Source organism: Macaca thibetana, chromosome 4 (assembly GCF_024542745.1).
Source record: "Macaca thibetana thibetana isolate TM-01 chromosome 4, ASM2454274v1, whole genome shotgun sequence".
NCBI lineage: Eukaryota > Metazoa > Chordata > Mammalia > Primates > Cercopithecidae > Macaca > Macaca thibetana.
The window spans coordinates 148,889,120-148,916,864 of NC_065581.1; the positions used below are offsets into that span (position 1 = coordinate 148,889,120).

The following is a 27,745-nucleotide window of genomic DNA, read 5'->3' on the forward strand; positions in this document are numbered from 1 at the left end:
ACACCCTTGTGGAAAATAATAAAGAATATACAAAGAAAGGAAGGAGAAAAAGAGAATGTCATCGACGGAGATAAGTGAATTCCCATGACTTTTCCCTGAAGTTCTCCTTGACCTGGCAGCCGCTCCATATCTGCTTGCTCCTCTTCTTGTGCCTTTGCTCTGCTGACTGATCTGCTTGTAGCGCTTTCTCCTTTCCTCTTTTTTGTATAAAATCCTCGGAGACCCAATTCATTCCCCTTCTTTTGCCCTTGGAACCTCTTCCTTCCTGCAATCCTACTGCATTTATGTCCATTCGGCACCTAATTTCACAAAGTTTCATATTCAGTTATTCTTCTCCAACCAGATTCTATAGCTCCTCAAGGCTGGAAACTATGTTATATTTATTTTGCATGCCTTCCCCTCTTCCCTCCACCTAGACATCCCCTCAAACACAGAAGTACCTGGCACAGAATTACTCAATGACTAAATCCTTTCGGTATTTCTATCACTAAAGTAAAATGTCCTTTCATCTGACTCTCCAAGTTCAAAAGTACATTGGGAAAAGTTATATATCAAAGCATTCATTCTCAAGTAACACAGATTTATCTTTTCTAAAACTTTCAATCACTAAACCAAACATCAGTGGCTTCACCAACAAGAAAAAAAGGTGTAAGCACACAAAGAAGGATCTGTAATATAACCACCCTAACACCACTAACTCCACTTCCTTATGTGCAGGGTTTATCATTTTATGGCAACTTGTAGTCTAAACACTGCCATACATAACCTTTCTTAAGAAAGAGATATTGGAAGTGGTCCAACAATCTGAAATTTGCAAGATGAAATTTAACAAGTTGAGGTGAAATTCACCTTTTAAAGTTACCATAGCAGACACTCAAATGACATTTCTTAATTTAAATTTTATACAGAATAATTCTATGCAAGCCACATGAAGTCTAGAAATTTTAATGGTGAATATCTTGGGACTGTAACAAAGCACATAGATAATGGGATGAATCCACCCTGAACAATCCTTGTTTCCTTAGAAAAAAAGGTGGATCTTAAATTTTCACGCAATAGTTTAAAGGAATAAACTGAACTTACACAAAAGCAATAGATCAATTCCTATTTTGCTCCCTATTTCTCCTGGGTTCTCATTAAAACCAAAAGCTCTAACTTATGGAAGAATTAAGGTACAGATAGAGGAGGAAGAGAACAAGAAGTAATCTGGAAACTGAATGGGCCAGCAAAGACATTCTTACCTAAGGTAACTTTGGAGGTTTTCAGTGCTCCCAAGAATCAGTTTCTTTTGAGAAAGGTAATTTTGAAAAGTATTTTGAAATTACTTTAAAACTACAGTATATAAGACTAACCTGAAACAGAACTCCAAATGCCTAAGACATTAACTTTGCTGAGCTCCATTTCTTGGCATTCTTCAAGCCACTGACCCATTATCAGCTTAGAGTGCATTTTCCAACACCTTATGCTGTATCAACATGAACTTGTTGTTAAGATACTTCTATCTTAATTTCAATAAGCCTAATTTTAATATTGAGAAAAAAACAGAACCACAGGCCTAAAACCATGGGATCAATTCTGCTGGAGATTGTATCTTCCTAACAAAATAAAATAAAGTTAGCATTCTATTTATAAAAACACCATTATTGTTTTTAACCATAAACACTGCAATAAGAAGCATGGTATGACAGAAGTTTCCAGGTTCTTTCTGACATGGGCAACATCCATATTTTAATCACATGACTGATGGATGCCCCCTACATTCATGCAGCCACTGAGATCCTTTCCCTCTCACTACCAGTCTGGTTTCAACCACAGAAAATGCTGTAGAGAAAGGTAAAAGACAAGACTTAAAAAAAATAAGGTTATCTAGAATAAAAAAGAAATGTGGATGGGGACTTAAGGTACAGTAAGGTGGTGATGGATGTGTTAATTAATTTGATTGTGACAATCATTACATTATGCATATGAATATCAAATAATCAGGTTGTATACCTGGAATGTAGATAATGTTTACTGTTCATTGTTTCTTTAAAAATTTTAAAAATAAAAAAGAGAAATATAGAGGAAAAATGACCTGTTTGGGAGAAAACAGATTAAGCAGGGAATGGAGGAGTTTTGCAATGTTTACCTGAATGAAAGATTGATCTTATATATGATCAATATTTAACCAGTCAATAAATACTTTGTTCCTATAAAAATACCAAGTAGAAAATGTAAAGGCATCTTTTATGTAAAACATGAAAATGTTTTCTTCTATATTCACATATTTAAATCATTTCTAATTGCGAAGATTTTCAACTTCAAATGAGTAGAAGTCATAAATCAGAACCCCAGAAATAAATTTAACATCCCTTCAAGACAACCCCATTTAAACCTTTCTAAACAGAGAAGAATTCAAAGGTCTTCTTCAGAAATCCATCCTAAAGGATAAAAGCATTCAGAAAAACTTCTCTGTATTTACCATAAATCCTTCTTGATGCTTGCCTTAAGTTAATTTCCCCCTTCTTTTCTTCAGGGAAGATGGAAAACAGCTGTTCAACATTCCCTTTCAGGCTACTTTTTTCCTTCCTGACAGGTCCCTACCCTCCTTGGGAGAAATGTAACCACTGCAGGTGATTCCAAAATCCAGCTGGCCCAAGCCTGATTATCCATGGGGTTGGTGAGCCTGCCCCCGTTCATACCACCTGGAATGATATCATCAAACTGCAAAGGCCCCAAGAGAAGATTTTTCCCCAAAATTTGTGAAATTCTACAAATCCATTGGATATAGTCTGTCCTCAAATGTATTAAAATGACAAAAATAGCACAGCTTCAAGAATAAAAGTTTAGTCAGATTGTCTAGAAGGTAAACAAGGTTGTATTGCAGCTGGGTACCTTGGTCTTCACTACTGCTCTACACCATATCGGATATTGAGTGTACCTTGGCATAATGTATTTTTAAATGACTTACTGATTTCTATCATGAAATTCCTGAGCATTTGTCACTGGGGCAATTTTCTCAGTGACAGAAACTGTCATTTCTCATTTCTAAAACTGAAAAATTCTAGAAATCCCTTTCAGTACCCCAGTCTAAAGGACTAATCTGTAAACAAGTGTCCATTTCTAGTCAGTTATTGCTTTAAATGAGCAACATATATGGATTCATGACTTCATCTGCAGATTACCACATTTTACCAAAAAAAACTTACACAACACGAATGTTGCTACCTGCTTCAGGAATTGCTAACAAACATTTTTCTTGCAACAGCCATTTGACAACAACAATAAGGCTGATATACTGCCTTCGTACTTCATCAATAAAAACATTACAGACCCACAAGCTTGGTGAGCCTATTTCCTTTACAAATTCCTTTTTAAGAGTTAGGAAATGCTGATTCAACTTTGTTGCCGTATAATGTTTGCATGCATTAAATGCCTATTATTTAGTAGCTAAGTTTGTTATTGTTACATATGAGAAAAAATGCAAAAGCCCTGATTTAAGCAACAAACACAACTTTACAACTCTATTAATATTTCAAATGGAAAGATTTAAAGGACAGCTTCTTAAACTGACTGTATACCTTTTCAATTTCTACTAAAAGAGCACGAATGCTAATTTAAACACACACTGGGGATTTCGATATGATTATTCTGCTATCGTTCACACTAACAAGAGACAAGAGAAACTATTAAGTCTAGAAATAAAACTCAAAAGGTGGGGGTTGGCATGCAGACACATATATTCAGTTGCAAACTCTTTCTGACTCTGTCTTGGACAAAGCAGATGAGCATAAATAATCTACAATGGATATGTTACATATATGTAATTGAAAACCAACTGCCTATATGTCTTTTGTTATATTTTCTCTAACAAAACTACACTTACCTAATAGGTATAACTATTCCCAAATATAAAATGCCAAAGCAAATTATGCTTATTTGTCAGTATTGTTCATAGCTTCTACATATTACTGAAAGGCAAATTCTGTTCCTTCAGGACTTGTTTACTAACATTTGATGACAACACTACCAAAATCATCTTTACAAAATATTCCAAGGGAGTTGAAGCAAACAGAAGGAAATCCAGTGGTAATCAATACACATTAAAATTCATATGTTATTCCGAATTAAAGACTGAACTACTCCATTCAAGAAATAAACAGATCGCCTCAATAATCTTTTCTTTTCTTTCCAAATTAAAATAATTCCCTTCTTTGTAATCTCTAACAGGCTCTCTGAACACTTTTCCTCCAGCAGGTTTACACTCTTCTGGGCATCTGAAAGAGGATCTGGAATCCACACCCTCAACAGGCTGGAGCTTGCCTACACATGGCAGAAGTAAGCAACACAATCGGTAAAGGTAAAAATCCTGAAGCTAGCTAATGAGAACTGAGCAATCAGCCCAGGGCTCTGCAGGAATTAGAAGTGGCCCCACAGTGGAATCCTTAGCAGGCATGAGAAGAGATAGAGAGAAGTGGAAGAGAAGGGGGCTGCGGAAAGGGGCTCTGTAAATAGCCAGTTACATTAGTCTAGGAAGCACACAAGCATTTTAGGGAGCTAATGGTTCATGGGGAGTAGTGAGTAGTAAAAGGGATAATAAAGTAGACAATAGGAAAATAAAATGTTAGAGTCTTTAATAATATGAATTTGAAGTCACAAAGGATAAAAGTAGAATTAAATGTGTAATTTAAGTTAATCTTCTATTTAAGGTATACCACTAATGATCTGAAAATGAATGACAAGTCTTTTACCTTTAGTATCTCCATTTCCACACCCCTAAAATGAGGGTAAGACAGTAGCTCTATATCCCTGTCCATTTCTACCAGGCTAAAATATTAAAATATTTGAATTCTTTGAAAAAAAAAGTTAAAAGTACTAGGCAATTTCAAAATGCAAGTATTTATGTAGCTGTATGTTGCGGGATTTTCCTTTACTGCAATTATCTAAATGCATATGAATTTATAAGCAAGAGTTTATAATAGTAATGGTCACTCTATCCTATGCACAATACCTTCTATTTCTCTTTCTAATTTGATTCTTTTCTGCAAGACTTCACCACCAACTAATCAAGCCACTCTTCTATGCATAACTAGAAGTTGTGAAACACTAAAATGAGATGATAAGAATTTGGGATACATTTATTTACCATACACATAAAAAAGACCTTAGGCAGAATCTTGCTCGCCGCCCAGGCTGGAGTGCAGTGGTGTGACCATAGCTCACTGCAGCCTCAAACTCCTGGGCTCAAGTGATCCTCCCATCTCAGACTCCCAAGTAGATAGAAAGAAAGATTTCTCTTTGAAGAGAAATTATTTCAATTAAAAATACTATCCACTTAATGAACAGTTTAATTTTTAAAAGCACATTTCCTATTAGAATGGGGCATTAGAGTTGAGAAGACTTTGTGAAACATACATCCTTAATTATTGTTATCATCAAATGGTAGCATCAATCAGTACATCTCAAGAGTTTGGGATTTTAATCTCTACTTCCCATTCTAATTCGCCATATGAATTTCATAGGAAAATAATTTTTCTTTTCAGTACCTGGGCTTATATATAACTTGCCTCATTGCCATGTGGGCACCAACTTGAGGTATAAAGAATTTTGCTGTGTCACCCAAACATTTGCTGGTAATTTGGTGCTCCCAGAGAGTTTTATTCTAGCAATCACTATAGGGGAAGATAACATAATCCCATGAGAAAACCTTAACATATTTGCTGTGGTTTGGATAATTGCCACCTCTAAAACTCATGTTGAAACTTCACCTCCAATGTGGATGCGGCAGTATTGAAAGGTAGGAGCTAGAGGCAATTGGGTCATGAGCCTCTGCCCTCATGAATGATTAATCCATTCATGGATTAATAGGTTAATGGATTCATAGGTAATCACGGGAATGAGACTGATAGTTTCATAGGAAGAGAAACCTGAAATAGCATGAACAACCTTCCCACCATGTGATGCCTTGCATCACCTCGGAACTCTATAGAGTCCCCACCAGCAAGAAAGCCCTCCCCAGATGCAGCCCCTCAACCTTGGACTTAGGCTCCATAACTGTAAGAAATAAATTCCTTTTCTTTATAAGCTATCCAGATTCAAGTATTCTGTTATAAACAATAGAATATGGAGTAAGCATTTAAGAACTGTCTTATCTTTTCTTAGACACATTCTTTTAGTAGGGTTATGTCACTGAATCTCTTCAGGTACCCTACCCACTCCTTCAGAATAGTAAAGATCCAGCCCCACTCAGAAAACAGAATAATAATATCCACTATAATGAAGTTCCCTCTACCATAGATTCTGGCTCTCCTCAAAGGCCTGCCACAAACACATCCCAAGTCAATAACAGTATTTCTCTTTTTTTATTTGGGGAAGGGGCAGTGGGTGGTGAAAAAGAATAATATTTACTATATTTAGGATTCCAGTATGCTAATGGTTGCGTAATATTTACTATATGCTACAACCACAAAATGCTAGTCTTTTGGGAATTTCTTCTGAAAGAGGATCTGGAATCCACACCCTCAACAGGCTGGAGCTTGCCTACACATGGCAGAAGTAAGCAACACAATCGGTAAACGTAAAAATCCTTTAAAAGTTTCAGGTTATATAATATTTAATATACGCTACAACCCACAAAATGCTAGTCTTTTGGGAGTTCCTTTTTGAAAACAAAGACTACCAATATACTAACACCCAAATTAAAATATTTTTTCTTTTTTTCTCTACAATTATTTATTGAAATCATACTATTGAGTGAAAATTATGCAATTTCTTTCATGCAACACAGTGTGATCCAAGTATAAATAAATACCAAAATATTCTATCACAAATAACATTAAGAAATATATAAATATTTTATTAACTTCAAAATGTACTTTCATCAATAATCTTAAAGCACTTTTTCAGAAATTAAAGAGACTCTTTACAACGAGGCACTGGGAAGCATCTGTGAAGTTAAGAGCTTCATTTCATGGATGACCACCGGGTCCTCTCAGGGCAATTCTGCCAGATATTGAACTGGAGAGCCCATAAAATCTCATTGAAAGGAACTGTATTAGCTTGTTTCTGAACTAATTTCGTAAATTAGTTGTACTAATTTACAGATGTACACACAAACATTAGTCACTAAGATGGTCCTGATCTCATATAGCAAACCTAGCTGATGTCTTACCCAGTGCTTTTTCAATAGGTCCCCAAGATCAGAAGGAGGGACAGCCTCTATCTAGCAGGATCGAGAATGGAACCTAATAAACCCATCATGGCAACTGCCTATACTGTTATCAAAGTATCTCTTGGTCAAAGTTTCTTTTCTTTTGTTTTCATTCATTCATTCTTTTTTTTGAGACGGAGTCTCGTTCTGTCACTCAGGCTGGAGAGAAGTGGCACAATCTCGACTCACTGCAACCTCTGCCTCCCGGGTTCAAAAGATTCTTCTGCCTCAGCCTCCCAAGTAACTGGTACTACAGGCGCGTGCCACGATGCCCAGCTAAGTTTTTTTTTTTTTTTTTTTTTTTTTTTTTTGTATTTTTAGTAGAGACAGGTTTCCCCATATGGGCCAGGCTGGTCTCTAACTCCTGACCTCGTGATCTGCCCTGGGCCTCCCAAAGTGCTGGGATTACAGGCGTGAGCCACCGCGCCCGGCCTTTTTTTTTTTTTTTTTTTTAGAATTCCCCTTTACTTGGTGACTGTACTTTCAGTATTTTTTAATTTGTCAAAATGTACTTTGTAGGCCAGTGTTTTTATTTAACAAAAACTTCATAAAAACTGATACTGACATCATATACATGTCAATGAAAAATAACTCTTCCCAAGTTCAAACTTGGGAAGTGCTGCTTATTGATGTTTCTCAGGTTCTGTATTAGTAGCTCCAAGAGAGCTAAGGCTGATCTCATATACCTCTGTATGTAAGCACTATCTTGCACATTTTGCTGAACCCAGAGGGGTCACTAGGTGATGGAGACATCAAATTCAATCTGTTATCTTCTCCATTTTTACTAGAACAGTCCTTACCAACATACTTCAAAAAAGAACTTGTATCTGTATCCTGACCGTCAAAGGAAGAGGTCACGATACGGAAATCTAAGTATTTGCATGAAACAAATACTCAGATAATCCTATATTTTCTTCCATGCACATTAGGGTTTTTGTGATCCCATTTAGCAATATAGTTAGAATACACTATACAATATTGTATATCACTTTCACATAGAGATTATCATTGAGAATTTTTTTTAAAACTTGAGAGAATTACTGAAAGTTTAAATTCCATAATGTGAAAAATACTGAAAAATATGTATAAGTGAGAAGATCTTTCACACATTTAACAAGGCTAAACCATGACTTTCTAAACCATGACCAGTGAAAACTTAAAAAAAAAAAAAAAACTTTATTACACGAAGATTCCTAGAACTAAACGCGTCATTGCCTGACCTAAAGAATTTCAGGTAAGTGAGGTTCACCATCCTGATTTTAACCAAAGGCTTCGGTTTCCATCTGAATGCCAGCCAGCTTAAGAGGAGGCTGCTGCCTTAAAGGAGCGATGAAAACGAAGAAGTTCTCAGGTCACAAACTTAGCTCAGATTCCAGCCCCGACAGATCTTGAGCCCATGTGGTATCACTTTCAGAGCTTCCCAGTCCGTGAGTCAAGCCCCCGCCCCCTCCTCTCCCCGGGACTGCCTCGGGGGCTGAGGTTTACTAACAATTTCTCCGAGAACCGGCGAAGCCAAGGAGCGCTGGAATCCAGCGTCTGGAGAGGCTTGGGAAGCTCTTCCTCGGCTTCCGCGGCCGCAAAGTAGGGCTGCCAGCGCCAGGATCGGCACACACGCCACCGCCACCTCCCCCAACCTCCAAATGGCTGGGGTACGGAGGGAAAGGAGGACGCGAGGGTGTGCCACCCAACCCCGCAGAGTGAAGTCGAGGCCCCGTGGACCGTCGAGGAAATCGCGGCTGGGCCGCCCTGATCCGACACACGGAATGCGATCTCCAGGTTCTCATCGTGTTCCCGGCTCAGTGCTCGGCGTTCAAGGGGGTGGGGAGGGGCGAAAAGCTGCCCCTCGAGGCTGCTCAGCCGCTGGGGAAGTCCGTGGCTCAGTCTTCACGCGTCAGGCGCTCTCTCGGAGCCCAGCCGAGCCGGGCCCGGGCGCGCAGCCCGCGGCGCTCCGCTCTCAGCCGGGGACGTGGCTCTCCGTCTCCTGCCCGTGCCGGGCCAGCCCCACAGGTACCCGCCCGAAACTCCAGAAGAAAGTTGCGCCGCGCGCCCCAGCTCGCCCCTTGCGCGCCCCTCCGCTTACCGCTCCCCGCCGAGGCTTCGTTCTTTCCGGCGTCGCCTCCGCAGCCTCCAGAGGCAGCTCCTGGCCCTCCTCACACCAGGGCGCCCGGGCTCCCGGCCCTTTCCGAACCGAGCCTTCCGCGCCACCGCCGCGCCATGGGTGCTGGTGGGCGCCGCGCCCCGGGATGCGCTGCTGTAGCCTCGGGCGGCGCTACTGAGAGCCGGGCCGGCGCGGGCGGGTAGGTGTGGGCGAAAGGGGCGGAGGGAGGGACGCGGCGGGCGCTGAGGCTCCGCTGGAGGGGGGAGGAAACCGCAACGTCACCAGAGCCCGAGGAGGCGAGGATGAGGAGGGGGAAACGGGGACCCCCTCTCCCGGCCGAACCCCGACCGCAGGCCCGCCCCGCTTTCTCCCGCTCCTCCTCTCCCGGGACTCACGGCTCGCAGCTGTGCTCGGCCTTCCACGCCACCCGGCCCGGACTCCACCCGCACCCCTGCCCGCCAGGCCTCTTTGGCTCTAACTTGTTCTAGTTTCTTAGGACTCAAACGCTTCAGGTTTGAGAATCACACCCAAAGGAAAGGTAACTTTTGGAGGCCCAGGGGGAGGAGCTGATGCTTACACACAACTCTGGGAGAGGAAAGCGAGGAAGACGTTAAGAATCTTACTACCCGGGCTGGTGCCCACTGCAGTCTGCTCCTCCCGAATAGTTAGTTACTGCCTCTTTTCTCTCGAATTTGAGTTTACTCTCTTCCCAAAGAGAAGTTAGTTGGGGGGGGGGGGGGAGCAGGGTTTGGAGGGGGATCGCCTATAGAGAAGCAGTTCTCTTTTTTACTTTACCAACAAAATACACTAAATCCAAGCGCACCGAACCCTGCAAACGGAACAGATTTTAATCATAGAAGGTCAGGAGCAAAGCACTTAATGTAGGCAGCTCACAAACGGAAATTTATCTTACGCAGTGGGGGGTGTGAGAGAGAGAGAGAGAGAGATCGCTCATGCACCAAGTTCAGGTGGAGCATTTGCAACCTTGGTAGTCACAGCCTCTTGGAGAAGAGTCCTCCTGTTTTCCAAAAATCAGCCACTGGGCTCAAACACACTCAGCCAGGTCCAATCAGGCCCCAAGGAGATGACAGGTATGATCAGGGCCATTACCTCAGGAATACTTCCCCCACCCTCCACCTCCACCCAGTGTGTTCATGTAACCTACCAGACCTAGATTGTACCGAAGTGAAAGATTTGTAGGCTACTTACCCATTCATTAGAATGGGAGATATTTTACTGGGAGCAGTGCTTTCCTCCATGAATTCTGAAGGGTACCTCCATCCAATTCCCCTGACCTCAGAGGTTCTCACTTCTATTTGGCCAAATACAGAAAAAATGTGGATGTCTCAGTTTATGCTTCTCTTTTTCAGAAATTGCATTTAAGAGGAACTCCTTACAAACAGGCCAAGAGGAAGTGATACTATTAAATTTTTTAAATGTTCGCTCAGGTAAATCACTAATTTGCATAAACTAGATGCTTTAGGGAAGGTCTGTGGAGGAGAGAAGAGGACTCTGGAAACTGGAATTAATTTTTGGTTCAAATCCAAACTTTGCTTTTACTACTGTGGGCCTTGGAAAACTAACATCAGAGCCTCAGTTTCCTCATCTATAGTGTAACGATATAATACTCGTTTGAACAGTTATGGAGAGGATACAATAAAAATAGCTAATGTTTATTGAGAGTTTACTACACCATATCAGACGGTCACTGTGCTAAGAGATTTACATATACTAATGCAATTATTAGAACAAATTGTGAAAGTGTCTAACTATACTATGTAATCCGTGTTAATTTCCATTTATCTTCTCAAATTTGAAAGAGACTTTAGAAAAAACATCTGGTTTAATTTACTTAACCTCTCAGCAAGTAGTAGTCTAGTTCAGTGATTCTCCAACCTGGAACTTTAGAATCAGCAGGGGAGCTATAATAAATTCTTTCTAATGGGAACCCCCACCCAAGAACAACAAATCAGAATCTCTGAGGTTAGGGTCTGAGCATCAGCATCCGCATTTTAAAATCTCTTCCCAGATGATGACAGTGTACAACCAGGATTGAGAATTCTTCAAAGGAGGCAGTACTCACTGTCATTTGCTCCCCTTTACCCTCACACCCCCACAATTTTGCTTTTGAGTGACCTGTGAATTGGCCTCTGGATGACATTCATTTTGTGCAAAGCACACCCCTCCCCCGCCCCGCTCACTCCATTACAGTAAGTCTCAACAGATCTGTTCTGCTTTCTGGAATCTAGCCTTGATTCCACGGGAGAATACTTCAATTTACCTGGGTACATATTCACTCCATCAGCTTTTCTTCATCCATTAAGAAAGCTCTCAGGAGGAGATTTACTTTGCCAACATCTCTCTCAAACCTTGATGCCAATAATTGAATTCAAGGTTTCACCCAAGTGACAAAGTAGAAAGATGTTTAATGGCTTTGTTGTAATTACTGTTTTTCCCTAAGTATATCCTTGGAGCTTCTATGGCAGCAATATTACCCAGCTGACTCCATATTACAATCTACGAAATAAAACCTTAAAGTGTTAAAAGTTTAGTTGGAGACTCACTGAACTAGACAACTACACTTAATGCAGTGTTCAGCACTTAACCTGTGATTTTACTGAATTTTATTGTGTTAAATTAGGCCTCTTAGCTTGTTGAGCTTGTTGACATGTTGGGTATCACTGATATAACTGAGTAATTCTACCTCTCAATTTCATGACCTCTGTAAATCCGGTCTGTGCCATACCATCATTTAAGTTCTCATTCTCAGGTACCCTCCTCTGCCAGCTGACACTGGATTTGAATGCTACTGATGAACATTCTTATCAGTTGAGGACCCAGATATTACCTTGTCCTGTTTTTGTCTGTTGTCCCAGGGTAGCACCCTGTGTATATGGGTATATGGCACTTTTGCAGGATTTAGAAAAAGGTACCCCCACTCTCACCTTAGCTGAAGGATTAGGAAAAAGTGACCCCTTACTCCTAGATGCAGCCCCAAACAGCAGATGAGCTTTGTCTATTGGATGTCTTTGCTCTACTGTAATATTGTCAAAAAACAAAGGAAATGACTACTTACTGAATTCTGGTTCATGTCTACAAAATTGTGTCTTCCTTTTCTAAGTACCCAGATGTCATTCTAATAATAGGTTTATTCATTTTGTTCCCTATCGTGAAAAGTTTCTTGCCTTGGTTTCAGACTAAGGCAAAAACTGGAACTCCATTTGTCCACCTCCAGTTTTTTAGTGTTCATCTCCCTCTGTGCTGATGCTAGCTGAGAGTCCTTGTTGGTAAACTCTCCTTGCTGAGATGGAAATTTACTAAGCAAGAAGTTAAGCTTTAGACAGCTAGGACATATTTTCCTACAAGCTTCTCCACCTATCTTTTCAGTTAACTCTTTGAAAGTTTATTTTATCCCTTACATTTAATGGTTTATTTTTACATAATAGAGAAGACAAAAAAAGGGAATTAGTTTTGTTTAGTCATCCATTTTATCTCAAGCAGAGACATCCCTTCCATGTTCTTGTCTGAACAAAACAAAATGTATTTTTTGTTGTTGTCGTCCTTAGTTTATTCCTGGCTTTAGCCTAAAATAACAGAATAACAATATTACAGGGCTGTTACAGGTATGCAGCTGCTGTTCTCCTGTTGAGTTTAATTCATTAAACTAAATTTTAATCTGCCTTTTATGTTTTACTAACCAGTCTGGTCCTTGACTATACATCTGCTTCCATTCTTGAAATGCTTTTCCTTTTCCTTCCTCAGGTCAAAATTATTCCATTTGTAAAACTGCCTTAACCTGCAGCTATAGATTCCCTCATCTTCAGATCACAGAAGATCATTTTGGTTTGCTCAAGCCATACTGCCCTCTACTTGTACTTACTGATTCAGTGGTAATCTCCTGAGCTTTCCCTTCCATTTCTGAGCATTCAGCCCTGGCCAGGCATCCTCCAGAGGCTTCTCCAACCTTCCTTGCTCAGGCCTCCCTCCCTGCCTTTCTCGCGCTGACATGCTCTTCTCCATTACCAAGAATGCTCTGCTGCGACTGCTTCATCTCCACATGACTCTAGCTTCCTGGGCTTAGTTTTCATCTTTAAAGCAAAATGAAACATTTACCTACATTCTCAATCAGAATTGAGAACTACCTCTACTGCAAGTAACAATTTGAGATTTCTGCAGGTACATACTTCCTGGCCTCACAATCTTCTAATAGGTCATGAAGTGTACCAGGCACGTCCATATGTGTCTCCTTTTATCCTCACAGGCACTGACTGATGAGGAAACAGAGGCTCTGAAATTTAAAGTGAATTTCCCAAGCCATAAATGGTTCACATCACATATGATTATGTTTTCTGATATAAAATCTAGAATCCTTCCACTAAACCACTTGGCCTAGACTAACTTTGTATGTCTAAAGCCTCATTTACAGTTTGAGTATCCTGGCCTCCGTTGAAGGCTATTCTTCATTCATTGACAATTGACTTGAAATGGATGATTTTATATCACCTCTTATTATAAACTACCTAAGGTGTCCCAAACACCTTCCAAATTATAATATTGTTCTCTGAAATTACAAAAATTTTTGATATTTGCTATATGAGTGAATGAAATTAGATGTTTATTCTTTTCCTCAGACTTACTGAATAGACCAAAAGGAGTGTAACATTTAATATTATAAGTTTCCTTCACGGTAGAGACTCTATTCTTCATTTCTATAGCCATTCCTCATATTTCCTGGCAGAGGGCACGTTTATTAAATTAGAATTAGAATTCAATTTTCAGATTGTGGCTGTGTCCCAGGCTAGATACAGTGGTGGATAATTTAATGTGTCCATCAAATGAGAGCATGGACTTTAAAGTTGAACAAAACTAGGCTGAAATCTAGACTGTCTGTCACTAACTGTGTGACCTTAGGCAGGCGAGTCATTTAACATCATTAAGTTCCACTTTCTCATCAGTAGCATTTTGATATGCATACTTTTCTCATGCAGTTTCTGGAAGGAGCAAACCAAACATTGTATATAATACCTGCCAAGGAATGAGAACTCAATAAACAGGTGTTTATTGTCATAACTTAGAATGGTTCTAGGGGCTATCAATGAGAGATACACCCTTTGCAATCAGTCTTGGGTGGACTGTAACATGCCTGGGCATTTTTCAGGCAGGATCTGAACCAATTAAGGTGAGTGATACCCTGCCTCTCACAACCCTGCTAAAAGTAGTTGAGGTCATGCCAATTTTTGCAATGGTTTGGAAATCAAGCCTTCTGTGCTCTTCAGGAGGAGATAAGGATTGTCCTGGCAATATTCTATAATAGTAATTCTAACCCCTGGGTGCATATTAGCATCACTTGGGAGAACCAAAAACACACCAACGCCTAGTCGTACTCTTAGAAATTCTGATTTAATTCCTTCTAGGATGAAGTCCAGATGTCCTATATGCTTTTAAAGGTACCAGATAGTTCTAATGTGTAGCCAGAGTCAGAACCAGTGCTACATAGTGGTGCTTCCCAAACTTTGCTGCACATTAGAACCATTTGGAGAGATTTAAGAACTTCTGATTCCCCAGTTATAGTCTGTACCAATCAAATTAGAAAGTTTGAGGTGTTTGAAACTCTGTGATTCCAATGTACCAAAAGTTTGGGAACCACTCACTATTAGAGTGTTACTAAATAGGCTGGGTGAGGTGGCTTATACCTGTAATCCTAGCACTTTCGGAGACCGAGGCAGGCAAAGTGCTTGACCCCAAGAGTTCGAGATCAGCCTGGGCAACATGGCAAAACTCCATCTCTACTAAAAACACACACAAAAAAATTAGCCGGGCGTGGTGGCGCATACCTGTAATCTCAGCTACTCAGGAGGCTAAGACACGAGAATCGCTTGAACCCAAGAGGCAGAGGTTGCAGTGACCAAGATCACACCACTGCACTCCAGCCTGGGCAACAAGAGTGAAACTTGGTGTCAAAAAAAAAAAAAGAAAAAAAAAGCATGTTACTAAGCAGGTACTTGAACCAAATGAAGTAGACTTAGAGAATATATTTGTCACATTTGTTCTGGTTTATTATTATATAAAATATTGTGAAGATTCGTTTTTATTAACCCAAGCTCACTAATGTATTTCTTTCTAAATACTTTTGTTGGGTATGCAGTTTGGGAAAAATATTTGATGTCAATACTGGCTGAACTATTGAAGTGGACTTCATATTGCAGTTAATGTTTCACTTCAAGTTTCTGCTGCCTGAGTGTTACACATAATGAATTCCAAGAAAACATTTTAACAGCCAGGCCATTCAGACTTCTTCTGCTCAGGCGTTTTCTTCTGCTGATGAGATCACCTGTGTCAGGCAAAGAAAATCTGGGCTATTGTGCATTTATAGTATCTTTTAGATGGGAAATGTTCAACAGTTTGCTGATGTTAAACTAAAGTATGTAGTCCAGTGGCATGTTTCTATATCCTTTCTCACCAAACTCCATACACTGTGGTTCTTTTGCGCTGTTTTCTTTCATTTTTTTGATTTTTTAAAAGTGCCATTTTGAGTTTGCCATTTTTACTCATCTTGGCTAAATGGAAAACACTTCCATTTTTTAAAAATGCTAACATAACACAATTTTAAAACCCAACAACAATTAAACAAATAAACAAAAAACACAGCATTCCTTAGAAGTATTTGTCATCTAAGTGAGAAAAGTAGAAGGAAACTTGGAATAATTACATTCTAACCATTTCATTTTATGAAGAAACTAAGGTTTTTTTTTAATATCTATTCTTTTTTTATTTTATTATACTTTAAGTTCTAGGGTACATGTGCAGGTTTGTTATATATGTATACATGTGCCATGTTGGTGTGCTGCACCCATTAACTCATCATTTACATTAGGTATATCTCCTAATGCTATCCCTCTCCACTCCCCCCTCCCCACAATAGGCCCCGGTGTATGATGTTCCCCTTCCTATGTCCAAGTGATCTCATTGTTCAGTTCCCACCTATGAGTGAGAACATGTGGTATTTGGTTTTCTGTTCTTGCGATAGTTTGCTGAGAATGATGGTTTCCAGCTGCATCCATGTCCTACAAAGGACATGAACTCATTCTTTTTTATGGCTGCATAGTATTCCATGGTGTATATGTGCCACATTTTCTTAATCCAGTCTGTCACTGATGGACATTTGGGTTGATTCCAAGTCTTTGCTATTGTGAATAGTGCCGCAATAAACATACGTGTGCATGTGTCTTTATAGCAGCATGTCTTATAATCCTTTGGGTATATACCCAGTAATGGGATGGCTGGGTCAAATGGTATTTCTAGTTCTAGATCTTTGAGGAATCGCCACACTGTCTTCCACAATGGTTGAACTAGTTTACCATCCCACCAACAGTGTAAAAGTGTTCCTATTTCTCCACATCCTCTCCAGCAACTGTTGTTTCCTGATTTTTTAATGATTGTCATTCTAACTGGTGTGAGATGGTATCTCATAGTGGTTTTGATTTGCATTTCTCTGATGGCGAGTGATGATGAGCATTTTTTCATGTGTCTGTTGGCTGTATGAATGTCTTCTTTTGAGAAGTGTCTGTTCATATCCTTTGCCCACTTTTTTGATGGGGTTGTTTGTTTTTTTCTTGTAAATTTGTTTGAGTTCTTTGTAGGTTCTGGATATTAGCCCTTTGTCAGATGAGTAGATTGCAAAAATTTTCTCGCATTCTGTAGGTTGCCTGTTCACTCTGATGGTAGTTTATTTTGCTGTGCAGAAGCTCTTTAGTTTCATTAGATCCCATTTGTCAATTTTGGCTTTTGTTGCCATTGCTTTTTGTGTTTTAGACATGAAGTCCTTGCCCATGCCTATGTCCTGAATGGTATTGCCTAGGTTTTCTTCTAGGGTTTTTATGGTTTTAGGTCTATCATTTAAGTCTCTAATCCATCTTGAATTAATTTTCATATAAGGAGTAAGGAAAGGATCCAGTTTCAGCTTTCTACTTATGGCTAAGAAACTAAGGTTAACATAGATGTGGAACTGTTACCAGTTTTTGCTGCTAATTAGTTAGAAGTGGAAGGAGAAGTCGAGCCTCCTGATTACTAGCCAGATTTTCTTTTTCTCACTTCTCTTTGCTGAATCATTGGCCAAAAATGTACAACTAATTTCTCCTTTTGGGAAGCGCATATTTCATATTAACTCTGGCAATTTATGAAAAAATGTAGATTCACTTCCTCCATTAACAAAATGTCAGTGCCTAAGAAGAAATAAGGTTTATTTTTGGAGGAAATCAAGTGCCTACTCAGAATGTGCAGGGGATGGCACCTTTCATTTAGCAGCGTTAAGCTTAATGTGTTATGTTTTACTTACGATGTAATTTCTCCAATATATGAACAATGTAAGTTCACATCACTACATATGTGAAATCACTAACTAAATGCCTGTCCTTGAGGTGAAATCTTTAATAAACTTTCACCCATCTTGAGTTATTTTTCCTCTCATTATACCTGGGAATTAAGGTATTTAAAAATTCTAATAAATTGCATCTTTTTATTGCATGAATCAATTTTCTGAATTTCCTGTTATTATACAAGATAGCAGTGCTTCTGTTCATGGTGGGCAGATTAATGTTGTGGTGTGCAGCTCAGCTAAATATCATGTATGTATACACACACAAGCACATACATATATGTGTGTGTATATATATGTATATTTTAAAATCTCACTTTCTGATCAGTCATTAAACATGTGGCAAGTATCTATCACATATACACACACACAGAAGCACACACATATATGTGTATATATATATGTGTGCATATATATATATTTAAAAATCTCACTTCTGATCAGTCATTAAATGTGGCAAAAAAAAGCAACTGTTACAAAGTAAAAATAGACATAGGCTACAACAATCTTGGATTGTAGTATAATGGAAAAGTTACTTTAAATGAATCTGCCTGAAATTGACAAATTTTAATGTTGTCTATGGGAAAATTAATGGGTTAATTCTGGAAACTGAAAGTTACAGGTTCTGGGACTAAATTGACCCTAGAAGAAATTCTTTCTGTTTTTACTTCCCCTATAAATTTGGAAAAATCAGCAGTAGCATAAACATGATAACTTAGGCAAATCACAACTTCTTTTGAGTCTTAGTGTCCTTAGCTATAAATAGAAGAAACCATCCTACTTCATTTGTTCTCAAGTATGGTTATACTTTAGGACCACCCAGGAAACTTTGGGGAAAAAATGATGCTCTGTACTACCTCCAGACAAATTAAAATGAAATTTCTGGGGTATGTGGTCTAGGCTAGAGGTGCTCAAAAATATGGTCCATGGACCACTGCTATTAGCATCACTGATTCATTAGTCAGCCTGGGATGCCATGACAAAATACCATAGACTGGATGGCTAAAAGTATAGAAATTTATTTCTCACAGTTCTGGAGGCTAGGAAGTTCAAGATCAAGGTGCTAGCCAATTCTGTTTCTGATGAGGGTTCTCTTGCTTGCTTGCAGACAGTAGCCTGTGTTCTCACGTGGCCTGCACATGGAAACAGAGTGATCTCTCTTTCTCCCTCTTCTTATAAGACATCATCCTTATGACCTCATTTTACCTTTCTTTAATCCTAAAAGCTCTATTTCCAAGTATGGTCACATTGGGGGTTGGGACTTACGTATGAATTTTGGGGAACAAAATTCAGTCCATAGCACTTGAGATCTTGAAAATTTTCAGACCAATCCCAGATCTACTTAATTAGATTCTCTAGGGGTGAGGGCCAGAAATCCATGTTTTAACAAACTGCAGGTGATTCTTATGTACATTTGAGTTTGAAGACCACTGGCCTAAGCCAATAGTTCTTAACACTTAGACTGTATATTGGAATCACTTAGGGAATTTATAAAACTTTGATACCTGGGGCCCTATCACAGAGATTCCAATTTACCTGTTGCAGGATGCATAGTCTAAACAAGTTTTACAGCTCCTGAAAGTGAATCTCATCTGAGAACCACTGGTGTAGAATATCTCTGAGGGTCTTTGCAGTCTAAAATGGTATATATTTTAATATAATAATATATACAAAATATGTATATATACAATACATAGTCTAGATAATTTTCATCAGAAGGAGGATGATAGAGTAGCTCTTTCTGTTTTGTAGCTTCAGCTATGACTCACATTTGTTGTCAGTCCCTTTTCATTAATCACTTGATGACATAATGCATTAAGCAGGAACTTTTTGAGAAGTACTATTGTGATAGTATATTTGCTAAATATAAGCTTCTTTATTTTTCAGTAAAAATCAAGGATTTATTTGATGATTAATGTGTTTCTACTGGATAAGACTAAATAAGGGTTTGGAGAGCAGCCAGAGGCTTATGAGACATACACACACATAACACACACACACACACATTTCTTTTTTTCCAGAGATGGGGTCTTGCTCTGTTGCCCAGGCTGGAGTACAGTGGCAGGATCATAGCTCACTACAACCTCAAACTCCTGGGCTCAAGTGATCCTCCCACCTCAGCCTCCTGAGTAGCTGGGACTGTAGATGTGCACCATCACACCCAGCTCTCTTGAGATATTTTAAAAGAATCTTACAAATTGTGAGTCCAGGAATAATTCTGAAAAACAATCTAATTATTTTGTAAATCTCAAGTTCATTAAGCCATATAAACTAAGAAGTTATGGGTATTTCTTGATGTTAAAACTTATATTCAGCCGGGTGCAGTGACCCAAACCTGTAATCCCAGCACTTTGGGAGGCCGAGGCAGGCAGATCATGAGGTCAGGAGTTTGACACCAGCCTGCCCAACATGGTGAAAGCCCACCTCTACTAAAAGTAGAAAAATTAGCCAGGTGTGGTGGTGCACACCTTGTAATCCCAGCTACTGGGGAGGCCAAGGCAGGAGAATCACTTGAACCCAGGAAGCAGAGGTTGTGGTAAGTCGAGATCACGCCACTGCACTCCAGTCTGGGCAACAGAATGAGACTCCATCTCAAAGAAAACAAAAACAAAACAATAAAAAATCAGTTATATAATTTTAAAATCTATTTTGATATTAGAATATAAATGGCTCTATGATAAAAATTATAGATGTCGTTTTCCTCAAATTTTACAATAATAGTTGTAAAAAATGGCATCTTAAAAAATGTATCCCAAATCATCAGAACTCTGACCAGTGAATTTACTTGTGATGCAATCAGCAAAAATATTAGTACATAAAAGCAGAAAACTCAACTCATAGTTTTTCTTTTCTCCCGAAAGCACACAAGCCATTAAAAAAAATTTTTTTTAATGTCAAATTCATCACAGGAATAAGTAACTGAAGAATCAAAATTAACTATCATCTTTAAAGTGCTGGGGCTTAATAGGAAAGTTATTAAAAGTGGTATTTGAAGTGCTGGGGCTTAATAGGAAAGTTATTAAAAGTGGTATTTGAGCATTCGACTTCCTTAGAATTCTTTTATGATGCAGCCAAGGTGGCAACCTTTTCCAAATTTATGTACATATTAAGTGTCCATACTAATGTCACAAAGGGACTGAGAGAGTTAACACTAAATTGTTACATTCACCCAAATATTCATGCTCTATTTAAAGAGGGATAATGGTGTCACCTTTATTTTCAAATCTTTCAAAAACTAGCTTTTGAATATTTTCCCCATGTTTCAATAAGTAAAATTACCAGGAAATTACAAACGAAATATTAAAATATATGTCAAGATATGACTTTTTTTTTCCAGATGCAGATGCAGAGAAATATTCCTTCCCTTTAAAATTTTTTTTAAATTTTAAGTTCCAGGGTACACATGCAGTATGTGTTTTGTGACATAGGTAAACATGTACCATGGTGGTTTGCTGCACCTATCAACCCATCACCTAGGTATTAAGCCCAGCATGCATTAGCTATTTTTCCTGATGTTCTCCCTTCCCTGTCACCCACAGGCCCCAGTTTGTGTTGTTCTCCTCCCTGTGTTCTTATCATTCAGCTCCCACTTATAAGTGAGAACATGCGGTGTTTGGTTTTCTGTTCCTGCGTCAGTTTGCTGAGGATAATGACTCCACCCATGTCTCTGCAAAGGACATGATCTCGTTCCTTTTTATGGCTGCATAGTATTCCATGGTGTAATATTCCTTCTCTTTAAGCAAGTTTTTAAGTCAAACATAATTTTGTGGGGAATCATTTGAAAAGAATGTTGCCATATGAACTGTGCTTTCTTTAGATGCTACTAAGAATGACTATGGATGAAGCTAACCTAAGAGATCTTGCCTCACAAGTCAACAGATGCCATTTTGTGAGTAAAATGAGCTATATCAACACTTAGAATGACAGATGAGCTAACATGTGCTTGAAAAGTAAAGGAAGTATTATAGATTCCCAGTTTGTAATAATAATGCGAAGCCTATCTGTTTCCACTTAACCACATCACCTGTCCTATACACTGTACTGAAATTAATGATCTCTATTACAGTTTTTATTCTGAGTGTGAAAGAATAATACTAAATTTTCTTTGTCCCTGATCTATCAGCTGTTGTTCTCTGAAATTTAAACCTGGACAAGAAGCTTCTAAATTTTACTAATATTAAAACAGTATTTGCCATATATAGGAAACAAAAGCTATATAACTACAGTAACTGAACTAAAATTATAAATAGGAAGAAAAGTATATTTAAATTTGATCATAGATGGTTGACAGTTACTCAAATCCTTAAGACTTATGATGACTCCCTTTTCTAATCTCTCCAAAGTTAAAATATAATAATATGGAGATTTAGAAGGAGGAAGTTGTGAAAGATATCATATATGCAAACCTACAAATGCTTGTATAGTAAGTGTTCCCTATTTAGTCTAGCATGAAATCATAAGAATTGTCATGTACTCTAATAATCTATTTCTGATAGTTCCCTTAAGGCAAATGTTCTTCAAACCTTTTCTTTAAACTAAAACTAATATGGATAGGCAGATGACAAATAGAAAGCTAGATGATAAAGATATAGAAATATAAAAGTTTCACAAATCAATGTTTCTATTTTTTATTTTAGTCTATTTCATTAAAAAAGAAAGAATTTGATCAACTAAATAGATTTCAAGACCCCACTAATAGATTGCGACTTGAAACTTAAAAACATTGCAGTGAGGTTACTGTGTATGTGTAGAGAGATACTGTTCATGTTTACTTTCAAAGTTTAAGGGTATAGACCTCTAAGAACTATGAAACTGAAATAATGACTTCTGAATGCTTTCTAACCTACATAAATCTGACTGATAAACACAATAAAGCATCAAGAAGATGGCTTGATGCTTTAGCCAAACAAAAGGCAAAAGTAGAGCCAACTTTGATTAAATTGAAACACTTTGTGGCATTTAGAGGCATGCTCATATTGGCAGAAGGAAACTGTAGCAAGTAGATAAGGTTTAAAGCAAGACACTATCTCTGTTTGTCCAAGGACCACGTAGCTCTTCCAATAGGAAGATCACATGTTTATGAGGTACAACAAGAAATTTTGCAGTAGTTAGAGTTGTAAGGCACCAGAGGTTCCCCACAGCCTAGAAGCTATCAGCTCATCAATGAAAAGGTCCACCTGGTTGATCTAGAGTCTTCAGTTCCTGCCACTGGGAAGGATACTTCCAAGAACTGCATTTTCTACCCTACACCTGGCATATTCTGTCACCACCTTGTCTTAGATTTTTATTAATTAAAGAATAACTCTTCCCCTCAACAAGGCTCCATTTATAAATAATTGTATGGCACTAGTATTTATGCCAATGTAGGCTGCAGTCTGCTATTACAGATGGTACTGATATTACATCTCCAAACATGACATTTTCATTTATTACTATTCACAAAGTGAATGTCATTGCCCTAGATCTCTATGATCAGAAACAGTCAATAGCAGAAAGAAACAAAAAACAAACAAACAAACAAAAAATCACCTACAAGTGATGTAGGAAACAGAGTCATGATCAGGAATTTTTGCTGCATTGGATATCGGGCTTTGAAGAAAGGCAAAGACTTGCCTGCCTTCTTCCAGCAGCAAGGATTCAACTAGACAGTAAAGGACTGAAATTGGAAAGTATTTTTGTGACCTGTTCTAAGAAATCATTAAAAAATCAGATTTATTCACATACTCTTATTTGCCTGGGGACATTTTAATTGATCAGTGACTTGGGTTAATTATTCCCTCTAAATTCTACACTTGACAGCTCAGCTTAAACCTGAGGCATTCAGAAGGAAATACATCAAAATGCAACAGACATGGGTGGGGGGCATTTCTATGCATCTGCACTGACTTTGAAAAACACACACATGTGCACGTGGATTTTAACACATTTTGGGACATACGTGCATGAATCTCAACAGGCTGGGAATCATTGGGGAAAGTAGATCCTTTGAATGCACCCTTCAGAGCAGCAAATATTTCTGTGGCAGGGGAAGTAGTTTCTAAATATTTTGGATGCTTACCAATAACACTATTAAAGTTCTCACATATTTTATTAAAAGATGAGAGAGAAGAAAAACTATTTTTTGGCTTAAAAAAACTGTTATATAAGCAAGGCTCTGTTGACGGCATGCAAAAAGATAACTTGTTTTTATGGCTAAAGGGCAGGAGCCAGGGAGGGGCTCATCACTCATCAACACTTGATCCTTCTAACTAGTACTGGAGAAGAAGAAACATTGTTCCCTGGATGCAGAGAAAACCAGAATGTTAGTAAACGTGAAGGTGGGAGAAATATTATTAGTGAATGTCACACCACTCAAATGAGTAGAATTTATTTTTTGGAAACATGTTAGAAAGATACTAAGGCCTCACTAAAACCATAGCTCCATGTGGTTTAGGCAAAACTAATAATGTGAGATGGTGAAAAGAGGAGGCATCTGCTTAAGGGTGTGACTATGGATCTGTAGTAATGAATTTGGACGCCTTAGTTATTCAGACAGAATCTGGTGAGCAGAGACTACAGCAGGGGCTATGAGTGGTGAGGCTTTCTATGCCTCAGAATTGTAGGAATCGTAAAACACTCGGTGTGGCTACTATCGCTCAAGATGAGCAGCATGGGAGGGAGAAGCTAGCATTGGATGGAAATCCAGAGTTGTGGGATTCGGGAACATCCTGGCTCTACCAACAACTCAGGTTACCAGAATAAGTCACTTTACCAATGGGGTACCTGTTTAGTCATTCTCAAAGTGAGAGAATTGTTTCATCTACAAGATTCCTTTAACTTTAAAATTCTATGACTCAAAGTTCCTGAGCTATGGAACTATGCCTTCTAGATCAAAATTGTCTAGTAGAAATATAATGTAAGCCATTTTTGTAACTTTAAATGCTTTATTGCCACATTAAAATATGTTTTTAAAAAGGTGAAATTAGGTCTTACAATACTTTTATGTAACACCCTATGTCCAAAACATTATCATTTTAATGTAAGTCTTTGAAATCTTGACTAGCTATGCATACTTCAAGTGGCCAATAGACACATGTGCCTAGTGGCTCTGTCTACCATATTAGATAACATAGCTCTAGCCAGTTGTGTAAAGTTCACAGGATACATTTCTCTTTGATGCTCTGAGCCATAGTTCCAAAGACTAGAACTATTCACCAAAATTACTAGAGGATCTTAAAAATGTCTGAGCCCCCCCCCCCGATTCCTTGGCCATGGATCATGTCTTATATCTCTCCAGACAAATCTGAAGTGCAGCCTGTCCATACCAGTCTACAGGACAGCGTTTCAAAGCCTCTTTGCTGAGCTAACAGCCTTCATGCCATTCAGGGGTGGGTTGAATCAGGGAAGCAATAGTCATGTGGTTAGCATCCTCTTCAGGGATCCTCCAGATAGTTATTGGGAGAACTATGTTTTGTCTAGTATGTGAGTTGGAAGATTTCAACACTAATTCTATGACACCATAATTGTCTTGTTATTGAAGGCTATTTAACTTTTTCAAGTTAAAATGTATTAAAGAACAATGAGCTAATGTAAAACAAAGGAGGTCAGATTGCACTTTGCCAGGATATGTCCACTTGTTGCCTTGATGGAGCTGCAGCTGTAGTTACAGATCTACTTTTGAGCCTGCTTAATATTTGCATTGTAGACTGGTTGCGCATAATCTTCCTAGGACTGATTCTCACCTTTGAGTGTCTGCAATTTAGTATTAACAGACTAGTTGAGATCACATATCAAATTGAGGAGTCCTATAATGCTTTTATTTTACTGACATGAAAGAAGCGGGTATATGTATTGGAAAATTCCCTTTTAGATTTCTGAAATCGTTTAAGCATGGACCAAGGAGGCTACTGTACTAGGGCAGAAAACAGAAATTAGGCTAAATGAGCCCTAGCCAGCATTATCCTAAAAGGAAAGGAAATAGGAGTCTGTGGCCTAACTGGAGCAGAAGGCTTAAAAGTATCAGCTGAAAAACAGTTGGTAAATAAGTAGTAACCTGAGGCTCTACAGTCTGGTCATACCTAAAGTGTTCAAATTAGAAAAATGTGAAGGTTTGAGGAAGGTACACAGAAATAGTGAGTCTCATACAATGCTGGTGGAAGTATAAATTGGCACATTCCTTTGAGAGAGGATTTGGAGGACAAATACAGGATTTGGAGTAACAAATCTTTAAAAGGTATGTAAATTTGCATCCAGCAATTCCACTCCTTAGAATATATGCACATATGTGTGAAACTGTATGTATGCAAAGTTGTTCAACATGGTATTGTTTAAATTAGCAAAATACTGAAAACAACTCAAGTGTCCAATAATAAACATGCTTAAATGAATTATGCACATAGGTATGTGTGCCTTTATATATGTATGTGTATATGTAAAAATGTGTAGTGTGTGTTATATTTGTGAACAAGTACAATGGAATTGACACCAGTGTCAAGTTTGGAGTATTTCCATGGAAAGCATATTTCATTAAAAAGCCAATTACAGATTATTATATAAAACCTGTCACTATTTTATTATAAAAAGTAATGTAACCGGCCGGGTGCGGTGGCTCAAGCCTGTAATCCCAGCACTTTGGGAGGCCGAGACGGGCGGATCACGAGGCCAGGAGATCGAGACCATCCTGGCTAACACGGTGAAACCCCGTCTCTACTAAAAAATACAAAAAACTAGCCGGGCGCGGTGGCAGGCGCCTGTAGTCCCAACTACTCGGGAGGCTGAGGCAGGAGAATGGCGTGAACCCGGGAGGCGGAGCTTGCAGTGAGCTGAGATCCGGCCACTGCACTCCAGCCTGGGCGGCAGAGCGAGACTCCGTCTCAAAAAAAAAAAAAAAAAAGTAATGTAACCAAAAAAATGTAACTACAGCAACAATTGTGGGAAAATAAACAGAAAATTATAATTTTTATATAGGTGTTACAAGAATGCAAGTAATTTTCATATCATTTACAGAATTATGAACATGGATTTCATGTTTCTGCCCAGTGGGGTCTGTTTTCAGATTAGACCCATTCTGAAGATAAATGGTCTCACCAAAAGCTGAAAAATACCATCCTTTCCTTAGATGGGAAGAGCAAGTTTCTTGAGCCACTTCCCATTTTGACAGAGTTGTAACTGAAGTGCTTGTAAGGCCAGATTATATGACAATTCCATGAGCTTCCTGGTTCCCTTACTATACAAACCCTCCACCCACTCTCCCTTAAAATAATTCATGCCTTTTGAGACAGCATGAGGGGGCAACTCTGTTTCTTATACCAGAAAAAAAAAGCCTGACTCAAGAACAATGACTGACCTCCAGAGCAGTTGTAAGGTCCACGTGAGGTTATGTTGTCTAAGCTCCTAGTAGCACATAACATAAAACAGGCTTTCAATAAATATTATTTACTGTTCTCCAATCTCCTAAAAAATTTTAAAGGGATTTTGATCATTAGATTTATATAGTCTGGGTCAACATTTACTTAACAAATCTCTAATCCTTGCCTCATATCTCAAGGACCTGAACTAATATTATTATTTTTTTTCTTTAAGAGAAAGACTGTATTTCAGGAAATATTATATCCAAGTATTGCTCTAGATATAGGTGTACTTTTGCAAGCCATCTGAAGTCTAGATTCTTGAAAGTGTCATATCATTCTTTAAAAGTGGATGGCATTATAATTCAGTATCTGAAGACTGCTCACCTCTACTCTAAAATATTTTCTAAGAGTCTCAGTATATGACATAGGAGTATGTTTAGATTGATTATAAGGTTTTTTTAAATTAAAAATAATTACCAAATTGTTTTACATCAGCCATTAAGGCTCACAAAAACCAAATATCTTTGTAGACAATCTCTCGCCAAATGAGAACAGTTATAAAATAAGCTAGATATCTGTCTGAATCCCCTTATGTGACAACAGTAAGTGTCCAATGGTTGGAGCCAGTCAGATCTATGATCAAGTAACAGCTGTACAATGTATTTGTTCCATAACCTTAGGCAAATTTACTTAGCCTCCCCAAATCTCAGTTTTCTGGGAATATCAATGTCCCATCTTTTGAGAGTATAAGGATG

At 38.6% G+C, this 27,745-nt stretch overlaps 1 protein-coding gene, 1 long non-coding RNA gene and 1 pseudogene across 2 annotated transcripts in view; 2 read left to right on the forward strand and 1 right to left on the reverse strand.

Moving 5' to 3' along the window:
- The window catches only part of DSE (dermatan sulfate epimerase), a 66,823-nt gene extending 57,461 nt beyond the window's left edge, over positions 1-9,362 (reverse strand). Inside the window, exon 1 of the mRNA XM_050786604.1 lies at positions 9,270-9,362. The gene's annotated coding sequence lies outside the window, so the exon portion shown is untranslated. The remainder of the gene's footprint in view (positions 1-9,269) is intronic.
- On the forward strand, positions 8,679-9,529 carry LOC126952209 (uncharacterized; annotated as a pseudogene).
- A 10,145-nt stretch (positions 9,530-19,674) lies between these two features.
- Positions 19,675-26,233, forward strand: LOC126952213 (uncharacterized). The gene is made up of 2 exons (XR_007724822.1): positions 19,675-20,655; positions 20,699-26,233. It is a non-coding gene; the product is annotated as an uncharacterized LOC126952213 (long non-coding RNA).
- Positions 26,234-27,745: the final 1,512 nt, after the last annotated feature.